Source organism: Lytechinus variegatus, chromosome 13, assembly GCF_018143015.1.
Source record: "Lytechinus variegatus isolate NC3 chromosome 13, Lvar_3.0, whole genome shotgun sequence".
Classification (NCBI taxonomy): domain Eukaryota; kingdom Metazoa; phylum Echinodermata; class Echinoidea; order Temnopleuroida; family Toxopneustidae; genus Lytechinus; species Lytechinus variegatus.
The window spans coordinates 251,334-261,863 of NC_054752.1; the positions used below are offsets into that span (position 1 = coordinate 251,334).

The 10,530-nt window shown below is 33.2% G+C and overlaps 1 long non-coding RNA gene across 1 annotated transcript; it reads right to left on the reverse strand.

Annotated features, from left to right (window-relative positions):
• Window positions 1–5,228: 5,228 nt before the first annotated feature.
• On the reverse strand, window positions 5,229–9,904 carry LOC121426842. The gene is made up of 3 exons (XR_005971639.1): window positions 9,570–9,904; window positions 8,465–8,571; window positions 5,229–7,410 (listed from the first exon to the last, which is right to left on the reverse strand). It is a non-coding gene; the product is annotated as an uncharacterized LOC121426842 (long non-coding RNA).
• Between the last annotated feature and the right edge of the window lie 626 nt (window positions 9,905–10,530).

A 10,530-nucleotide genomic window follows, 5' to 3' on the forward strand; every position in this document is an offset into this window, starting at 1 on the left:
TTGTTTAAAAAATAATCATATGAGCCTAAAGTCTTCATTCCAGACCCGATTGTTTCAAAAATGATAATATAAGTCCAAAGTCTTTTCAACAGACCCGGTTGTTTCAAAAATGATAATATAAATCCAAAGTCTTTTTTCCAGACCCGATTGTTTCAAAAATGATAATATAAGTCCAAAGTCTTTTCAACAGACCCGGTTGTTTCAAAAATGATAATATAAGTCCAAAGTCTTTATTCCAGACCCGATTGTTTCAAATATTATGATATAAGTCCAAACTAAGATATGATAATGATGTTCTGGTGGAATAAAAATGAGAATCAAGCCTAGTCTTCTCTCCAGACCCAGTTAATTAAAACTGGTGGAATCAAAGTCTTTGTTGTCTTTTTAAATTATACTGAACATATTGTGAATATACGCGCTATGAGTAAATTGAGAATCAAGCAATGTCTTTTCTCCAGACCCGGTTATTTAAAACTAAAAACTAAAACCCTATAGTAATGCCTTCATATTGAGAATATGAGAATATGTGCTATAGCACAAAAGTCCAGTCTTTTTCCAGACGCAGTAGTTTTAAAAATTATAATGTAAGTGCAAAGTCTTTATTCCAGACCCGGTTGTTTAAAAAATTATAATATAAGTACAAAGTCTTTATTCCAGACCCGGTTGTTTAAAAAATAATCATATGAGCCTAAAGTCTTCATTCCAGACCCGATTGTTTCAAAAATGATAATATAAGTCCAAAGTCTTTTCAACAGACCCGGTTGTTTCAAAAATGATAATATAAATCCAAAGTCTTTTTTCCAGACCCGATTGTTTCAAAAATGATAATATAAGTCCAAAGTCTTTTCAACAGACCCGGTTGTTTCAAAAATGATAATATAAGTCCAAAGTCTTTATTCCAGACCCGATTGTTTCAAATATTATGATATAAGTCCAAACTAAGATATGATAATGATGTTCTGGTGGAATAAAAATGAGAATCAAGCCTAGTCTTCTCTCCAGACCCAGTTAATTAAAACTGGTGGAATCAAAGTCTTTGTTGTCTTTTTAAATTATACTGAACATATTGTGAATATACGCGCTATGAGTAAATTGAGAATCAAGCAATGTCTTTTCTCCAGACCCGGTTATTTAAAACTAAAAACTAAAACCCTATAGTAATGCCTTCATATTGAGAATATGAGAATATGTGCTATAGCACAAAAGTCCAGTCTTTTTCCAGACGCAGTAGTTTCAAAAATTATAATGTAAGTGCAAAGTCTTTTTTCCAGACCCAGTTATTTTAAAATTTATAATATAAGTCCAAACTAAGATACCATAATGATATTCCAGTGGAAAAAAAGAAAATCGAGCTTAGCCTTTTCTCCAAACCCTGTTATTCAAAAATTGTAAATAACAATACAACAACAACAAAAACCGTATAAAGACCCCATAATCTTATTAATGCTGGATAACATGGACATATAGCGTAGTCTTTCAGCCAGACCCAGTCATTTGTTTTTCAAAATAAGGCTGAGAGTAAAAATATAAATAACTCCAAATCTAATACCAAGCAATGCTTGAACCTAAGAACATGTTTTTAAAAAGAGGTTTAGAATGTTGTCTTTATTCCAGACCTAATCATTACAAAAATTACGAAAAAAAATCTTCTAACATAAGACCCTAACATATTCTCTTGGAATAACATGAGTTGTAAAACGTACTCTTTCCTCTAGACCAGGTTATCTAAGAAATAAATTAAAAAAGAAAATCAAATCTAAAACCAGTTTTCAAAAGTTACACCCAGTAAAAAATATGTCTGTACCCCACACCCAGATTCTTTTGTATAATAATACTAAGACCCATACAAAACATTGTAATTATGCATTTGCAAAGAAAACGCCCATTTTCCAGACTTGGTTATTATTTAAAAATAAAATTGTCTAAAACAAATACCCAATAATCTAACTACTGTGGAGTAACATGGAGATCGATTGTAGACTTTCCTCTAGTCACAATTATTTCAAGAATTAAAAAAACAATAAAACCCAACCCCCAACAACGAATCTAAGAACCAACAATCCTCCAAATTAAGACCAAGTACAAAAGCGTGTGTGTGTGTGTGTGTTTGAGTTTTGTCAGACGTGTATCAATCAGATATGATTATTTACGTCCGGGACCGACCTTTAACGTCACCATCCGAAAGACGTGACCAGGGCTCGAACCTCGAAGCACATGTTTAGAGCGTTGTCTCTATTCCAGACCCAGTCATTTAGAAATTAATTCAAACAATCTAAAAAAAAAGAAGTTTGTCATATTCTTATTCCTGTTGAATAACATTATTATTATGCTTATACCTTCGTCTAGACCCAGCTATTTATAAGATAAACAAATATTGAAAAAAATTGAGCAAAAGATTAATCTAAAAACTTAGACACCAGCATCTCCCAAACTATAAAACCCTGTGATAAGGCATACCGGAAGTTGGTATACAACTTGTTTTTGTTTGATGGAAGTGAAATAAATAAAATTGAATTGAATTGAATACCACAAAAACGTCAAATTAATAAAAGGTGTAAATATTCAGATCTGAATGTTACGCGCCTTAAAAACCCAAAATAACAACAACAACAACGTTATTCTACATCAATGATATTGTGGCGTCTTTGTTAATATTGTTTGTCTGTTTTTATCGTTTCTAATAATTTCCTATTTTGAAATAACTGCATGGGTCTAGGGCAAAGACTACACCATATTTAAAGACTGGGCGTTGTGGCGTGCGCCTGTAATCCAAGCTATGTGGGGAAGTTACAAATTAATGCAGAGGTTCGAGGTTCGATCCCTGGTCACGTCTTTTGGATGGTGACGTTAAAGGTCGGTCCCAGACGTAAATAATCATATCTGATTGAGACACGTCTGACAAAACTCAAACACACACACCCACATACGTTTGCCCCCTGGAAAGATTAAATCTCAAGATGTTGATGGACCTGAATCCACTGACGGGACAGCCTAACTCCGTAACTCTGGTACGGGTGTGGGAGGGGGCTCTTCTTTCTTTGCCTGTCTCTCTTTCAGTCATTTCAAATCAGTTTTTTTCCCTATCTTATCACTTCTTGATCACATAAATCCTCTCTCTCTCTCTCTACTTAACGGGTCAATATAACCCCAGAAAATATATCTTAGGCAACTGAGATTATTGGAATTGTAATTAAAAAAAATGCTGAATATATTACAAATGGTGCTTGGTACACTGAAAATTTAAAGTACCGAAGAACTTGTTAAAACTTATCCCCTCTTGCTAGAATGATTTTATTTTATATAATATCTCATAGATCGTCGATCAACAACCTTATCGTTTACGGGAAGTAATCCCCATATTGTGTGCTGATATCTTATTCCTCAGTTTTTTGCTTTATATGTATTTAAAGGTTTTGTGTTTTTTTTCATAAAAAAAGGAATGAATATTCAAGAAATAATAATAATAAACAAGTGGAATGCCTCTGACCGTCTCACCTGCATCACACGATTCAACGTAGCAGCAGTGCTGACTTTGAAAACTACTATAAATCGCACAAGATGTTAAGTGATACTTGGTTACTCTTTTTTCCACGTTTTATGAACTAGACTAATACACTTACAGAGATAGGATGGTAATTCAACAAATACCCCAAATGTGGCCAAAATTCATTGACCTCACATGACCTTTGACCTTGATCATGTGACCTGAAACTTGCACAGGATATTCAGTGATACTTTATTACTCTTATGTCCAAGTTTCAAAAGTCAGATCAATAAACTTGCAAAGTTATGATGGTAATTCAACAGATACCCCCATTATGGCCAAAGTTCATTGACCTTTGACCTTGGTCATGTGACCTTAAATGCACACAGGATGTTCAGTGATACTTGATTACTCTTATGTCCAAGTTTTATGAACTAGACCAACATACTTTCAAAGTTATGATGGTAATTCAAGAAAAAAAAACAATTTGGCCAAAGTTCATTGACCTAAATGACCTTTGACCTTGACCATGTGACCTGAAACTTGCCCAGGATGTTCAGTGATACTTGATTACTATTATGTCCAAGTTTCATGAATTAGATCCAAAACCTTTTTAAGCTTTTATTAAGTATTCATTAATAGGCCCCCATTCCACAGAACGGAGACCATTGAAAGACCACTGAAAGACTTAAAATTGGATAGGTCTTACAGCGGTTTTCAAGATCAATGAAATTTGTCATCTCTGCGGAATGGCTCAGAAAGACCCCTCAAAGAACTCTGAAAGACTGATGGATATTTCTTGTCGTACTGGTCTTAGACTAATCCTCTCGAGATCTTTCAATGGTCTTTCAGAGATCTTTTATGCAATAAGTGATCTTTCAGAATTCTTTCCATGGACTTTGCCTGGTCTTTCAATCGTCTTTCAATGATCTTTCAATAATCTCTCATGAGTCTTACAGTGATCTCCGCAAAAATCTTGAGAGACTGCCGAAAGATCAATGAAATACTACATAACTTGAATGTTTTACAGAAATTATGTAAAAAGTGATGTTAAATAGGAACTTCATAACTTTTATGTAATATTTACCTAAAGGCAAATTTCACAAATATTATGTAAATCATTATGTAAACTACAAAACCCAATTTATTGTGTAAATATTACCTAACTTGAATGTTTTACATAAATTATGTAAAAAGTGATGCTAAATAGGAACTTCATAACTTTTATGTAATATTTACCTAAAAGCAAATTTCACAAATATTATGTAAATCATTATGTAAACTACAAAACCCAATTCATTGTGTAAATATTACCTAACTTGAATGTTCTACAGAAATTATGTAAAGTGATATTAAATTGGAACTTCATAACTTTTATGTAATTTTTACCTAAAAGTAAATTTCAAAATTATTCAAATCATGTTATCTACAAAACCCATTTAATTCATTTTCTATTTTCAAAACCAACCTACATACCTGAAGCCTAAAATATTATAGTTGACATTGTAAATTACCATGCAAAAAATCATAACCATTGTGACATAAAATGATACAGGTGTAATAAGTAGTCAAACTGCCTTTGAAAAAAAATCTAATTGTGTCAAGATATTTCCCAAATCATTTTAGCTAAATTAGTGTATTACTACCTTCCAAATATAGACGGGAGGGGCAACATTTGACTATGTGAACATGCATAGAAAATCAAAATGCATAAATAAGTCAAATATTTGACAAAGAAACCATGTACATTATTTGGTGTTTATTTTAAGAAATAACATCACTTGACAATAAAACATCAGATAGAAAAGAAATTAAGTTCTTAAAATTAATTCACCAACTTGCATTTAACTTTTTTTTAAGGTAAAATAATAAAGCTGCAATATGTTCATTACAACTTCTTTACAAAGAAATCTTGACTTTTCTGTGACATGCCATGACTTACATCTGAAATAAGCATAAATCAAATCTAATCACTATATCAGACATATTTATAAAGAAAATGGGCCTTTGCTCTCTCGGTGTCATATTTCAAAACATACCTCCCCCATCACCAGGGGGGAGGGGGGGGGGGGGGTAGAAGACCAAAAACTCTTTCTTGTAAGCTTTTGTTTACAATAGATACATGTGACCACCAGATAAACACTTCTCAGATATATGTGCCACCTATACCATGTATACGGTATTCTGTATTTCTATCAATTATGCAAAATTCTTGTAACGGCTTAGTACACAGTATCCAATGTAAATCTTGGGCTAGTACTTTCTCTTATAATCAATATCACATGATTCAATTGAAAAATTGATTATTTTCATTGAATGGTAAACTTTTACCTCCACATGTTTGTAAACAAATGTATGCCCTATCACATACACAACCCCATTTTGTTTTTGGTTTTTGATTTAAATTGGTTGCATGTTCGAAGCAACTTTCAGAAAAATGTATCTTAAAATAAAGTATTGTATTCTAAAAAGATTTCATTGTATTGGGGGTATTGCATATGAAATTAAAATATCATGAGAAATGTCCCCTTTATTGAATACCCATACACACTGTTGATATCTTTTGGACCTCTGCTTTCCCTATGTCTTTCTAAAATTATTGACAAAAGTGCTTTCACTCTTAACATTGGTATCAATTACATTTTAAGGCTATAGTCTCAATAGACTGAGATAGATTCTTGGCATATCTTACCATTGTAGCCTGAACTGATGGCAATTTTAACCTATATAGGGAGCAATGTGTCATTGAATTATGTTTATGCACATAAAGTGCAATCGGGTGTTCTCCCATTTTAATATAAAAGACTTGACATGACGTCTTGAGAGGGATATCAACATTAAGCATTCTTACAGTTTATAGGAAAAACTTTGAAATATTAATTATTGAGTTCACAACGAATACTGGACAGTTTTTAACCTTTTTTTTTTTGGGGGGGGGGCAAAATGGGTGCGGAAAAATCTACCATTGTATCTTTCTGGCATCTTAATCAAATAAACAAGTCATTACAATAGAATATGACTATCAAATCTATAAAGGTTCCTCCATTGTAATTACTTCACACAGAGCTCACTAAAACTAGAAGGCCATGAACCATTTACTGGCATGTTACACCATATAACACTTATTCAGTTTACACATGGTGATGGTAATAACAGTTCTCAATTACAACTAAGATCAAAAGAATTGAAAAAAAATGATATCAATGTAGTTTCCCCCTGTAATGTCTTCAAAGAAACATGCATTCTTGAACAACTTAAATGTATGCTCTATAAATGACAATGATCAAAATTGAGTTATAAAAAGAAATTATGAATCTCTTAAGGCTAAACCTTTTAAAAAGCCTGTTGAAAAAAGGTGTACTAGTTCCTTTTGAATATAAACAATAAAACAAACAAAAATTATACAAATAACAACTAAAGGTGCTTCCCTTTCTAAACAGGGATTGTTTAAAAGTCTTACAAGAGCCATGATTTCTTGACAATAACACTCCAAGTTAACAGTAATTAAAATGCTTTGTAAATGAGCTAAAAAGCAGCTACAAGGTCTGATGTGCTTTCTTGAGAATCATATTCAGTGTCATTAACGATATCAGCATCTGCATTCATTTCAACACGATTCCAGTCATCATCACTTGATTCCCCATGACTGCTTACATTAGATAAGTCAGATATGTCAATATGAGGAACTCTACTAGCTTGGCACTGGTCATCAGCCTGAACTGTAGGGGGTTGCAAATGCCCTATGAGGTGCCTTTTGTATGATGATCCACGGCTCAAAATTTCCTTACATTCTACACAAACAAGTTTTGTGCAAGTAGATGTTAGTATACCAGACTACTTTCAGGTGGCAAAATAGCCCAGAAATTCCTCCAGGAATTTTAGCAGCAGATGAAAGATGACATGTTGATTATTTCTGGCAGCAGTTACTGGAGAAAAACAAAATGAATTATTAAATAATCAAAACACATCCCTGGAGATACATACACTTTGGGATGAGACAAGAATTATCAGTTGACAAAATATGAATTCTCCATATGGATAAACTTAACTGTTAAAAGTGATAATGAACTATTGATATTTCTTTTTCAGAAATTTATTTTTTCCCATTTCCTGTTATTTATTAAAATCTTACTACATGTATCATTTGTATTTTTTTTTCAGTCATGAATAAATTTTTCTTTTGTTGTCTTTATTTAATTTTTATTCATATTTTAATCTGTTTTTCTTTTTTGTTTTATTTAATTTCTTAATATCAAGGTCTCATCATATCTTTCTAGGTTGAAACATAGTTTTTACTCTAAAATTCAAATTCAACAGTTCAGAAATATCAGCAAAGTTGTAATCAAATGAAAAAAAAATACAAACATGTACCTGGTAGGCAATGTTTCAAAATTACCCATCATATTACATATTTTTATTTAATATTTTGAATATCAATGATGATTAAAGCCTGTGTATAGCTTTGGTAAAGGCTCAACAATGTGATTGATAATCAAATATAATTGTTATAAAAGTCTTACTGAAGCATAGAGACCGCTAGATATTTTTCCAACCACCCCTTCTGAGAAAATTTCAAATGTTCAAATTTTGGATATCAGCGCTTTCTCCCGGCGATGCTTGTTTTTAAATTAAAAAAAAAATGTCTTTGAGCATTTATCTAATTTAAAGATTAGATATCCTTAATAACAGACAAATAATTTATCCAGAAAGTTCAACCCATTCCATGCTCTGGAGTAGGTTTTCATTGAAAAAACAAAATCATGCAGATATTTTATTTTGATTGGGCACCCGATCAAATTAAATTTTCATGTAAATCGCAAAATTTATCCTGTAAAATACATTTTCATTTCATATCCTCCACCTCATAACTGTTATAGGGCATATCCATTCATATTAGCTAGCAATGAATTGGAATAGTGATATGATGGATTTACCAAAACTATACACAGGCTTTACAACTAGAATACAAAATAGTCATACCTGTACAGAGAATTTTTGGATGAATTTTAGCCTAGGTCCCATCTTTGGAATAAGCTCTTTAATTTCCTCGCTCTCCAACAGCCAGAAGCTATCATCAATTCCGTTTACTGTTTGTGGAGAAACAAATATTTGAAAAGAAATTAATAATAGGCTTAAATGTAAAGTACTTCACATTTATGAAAAAAAGTGGATCCCCTCTGGCAGTTTCGCCTGGATCACATAATTCATTATTGCAGCAGTGTTGACTTTGAAAACAACTACATGTAAAACAGAGAGGAAAAAATTACACATGCATTTGATAATGATTATAACATGTTGACTTTGACCCGAGATCACATTTGTCCATTTGCTGATACTTGATTTATGTGAAAAGGATATAGGGCCTACTTCCAAAATATTCTTCAAAAATTAATAAATGTTATATCTGATTAAGAATAAGATTTCAGTGATGTCACCCCAACATGGACGAAGTTTGACCCTTAATGATCTTTGACCTTGATCATGTGACCTAACACTCATACAAGATTATCAGCAATATTTAATAACCTTTTAAGCCTCATGAAATATGCCCTTATACTTTTAAAGTAATGAACATAAAAAAATTGATCATTTTCTAAGTACAGTGACCCTGATGATCAGTTATACTTGGTTACCCCTATGTCCAAGTTCATGAATTAGGTCCATATATTGTGTTCAAGTTATAACATAAAAAAAAAATCAGCATATTTTATGTTTATTGACCCCAAATGACCTAGGCCTAGATCTATAATCTAGATCAAGTAGAATCCTAGAATGAAACTGTATGAAGTGCAGAAATGGTGATGGCTAATTTAGTCTTAGACATACCAATTTGTATTGACATTATTGGTTATCCGCCCAATCCGCCTATAGCCCTAGGCCCGAAAGCTGCCTGGCTAAGCCAAGGATGGCCCTCGGTGCCGGCAGGGCAGGTTGTCACGGGCGAACGGTACCGTTAACTTCAATGACGTCGTAGGCCGAGGCTAGAATCTACGAACAACGGTAGATTGTGAGTCGGCCAATTGATTTTAAGCCATTCAAGTTTAACATTTATAAAGACCAAGGTAAAACGCTACAAAGAACTCACCTTCGAAAGTTTCAATGAGGTCTTCATGGTCCCATTCTTTTAATAAGATTTGCCAGGTCGCCATTCTGATTCTGGTCAGTCACTCTTAACTTCAAGATCTTGCGAGCTAAGCGCTGGGTCTGGGTACCGTATACCGCGGTGGCGCTGGCCGACAGCCCGCGCCCGTAGCTAGCTCTCGTACGTATTGCACGTGGCCACGCGCGCTGCGCTGTGTGGTCTCTGATCTGCACATGTACCGTCAGTACATGTGCTCAATCGCATGATGACCGTCGCCATTTTTCAAACGGTAGAAAGAAATGTAAAAAGAAAATGTGAAACACCGGGGTAAAACATCGCGTTACTTTAGTTTATTGGTGGGGGGGGGGGGGGGGGGGAGCAATCAAGTGAGAGTGCTATTTTTTATATATGCAGCTGCATAAAAGATCGGTCATATAGGGCAAGTATGTTTCAGAGCTAACACCTTTTTTCTCCTGTTGTTTTTATGATTTTTATTAATAAGCACGCATAAATTTAAGGCCTATCCACCTTGATGCACCGTGAAGCCTAATATAGCCTAAAATGTCAAGTGATTTACACATGGACTTACAACATTTTGCAATTTGATGATTTGACAACTGAAGTTCGTTGTGCTTAACGAAATTTAGATTAAAGAATGCAAATATGTAATCCTTACAGAATTAGAATTAGGCCTTTCATAATTTTTTACATAATAGCCAAAAAATACAAAAACTGAGAAGTGCATAAAGAAATATTACTACAAAAAAATGGGACCTTCTGCCAGTCTATGTTATGGCTCACTAATAGTTTATTGAAGTGGCTACACTGGCTGCCCCCAAAATAAATTGTTTTTATATTATTATTATTCATTGATATTAGGCCTACATAATTAAATTTAATATAATTATGTGCAACACTTAACCAAAAACCTTGCAAAGAAAGTTTAAATAATGAAATATTCAGT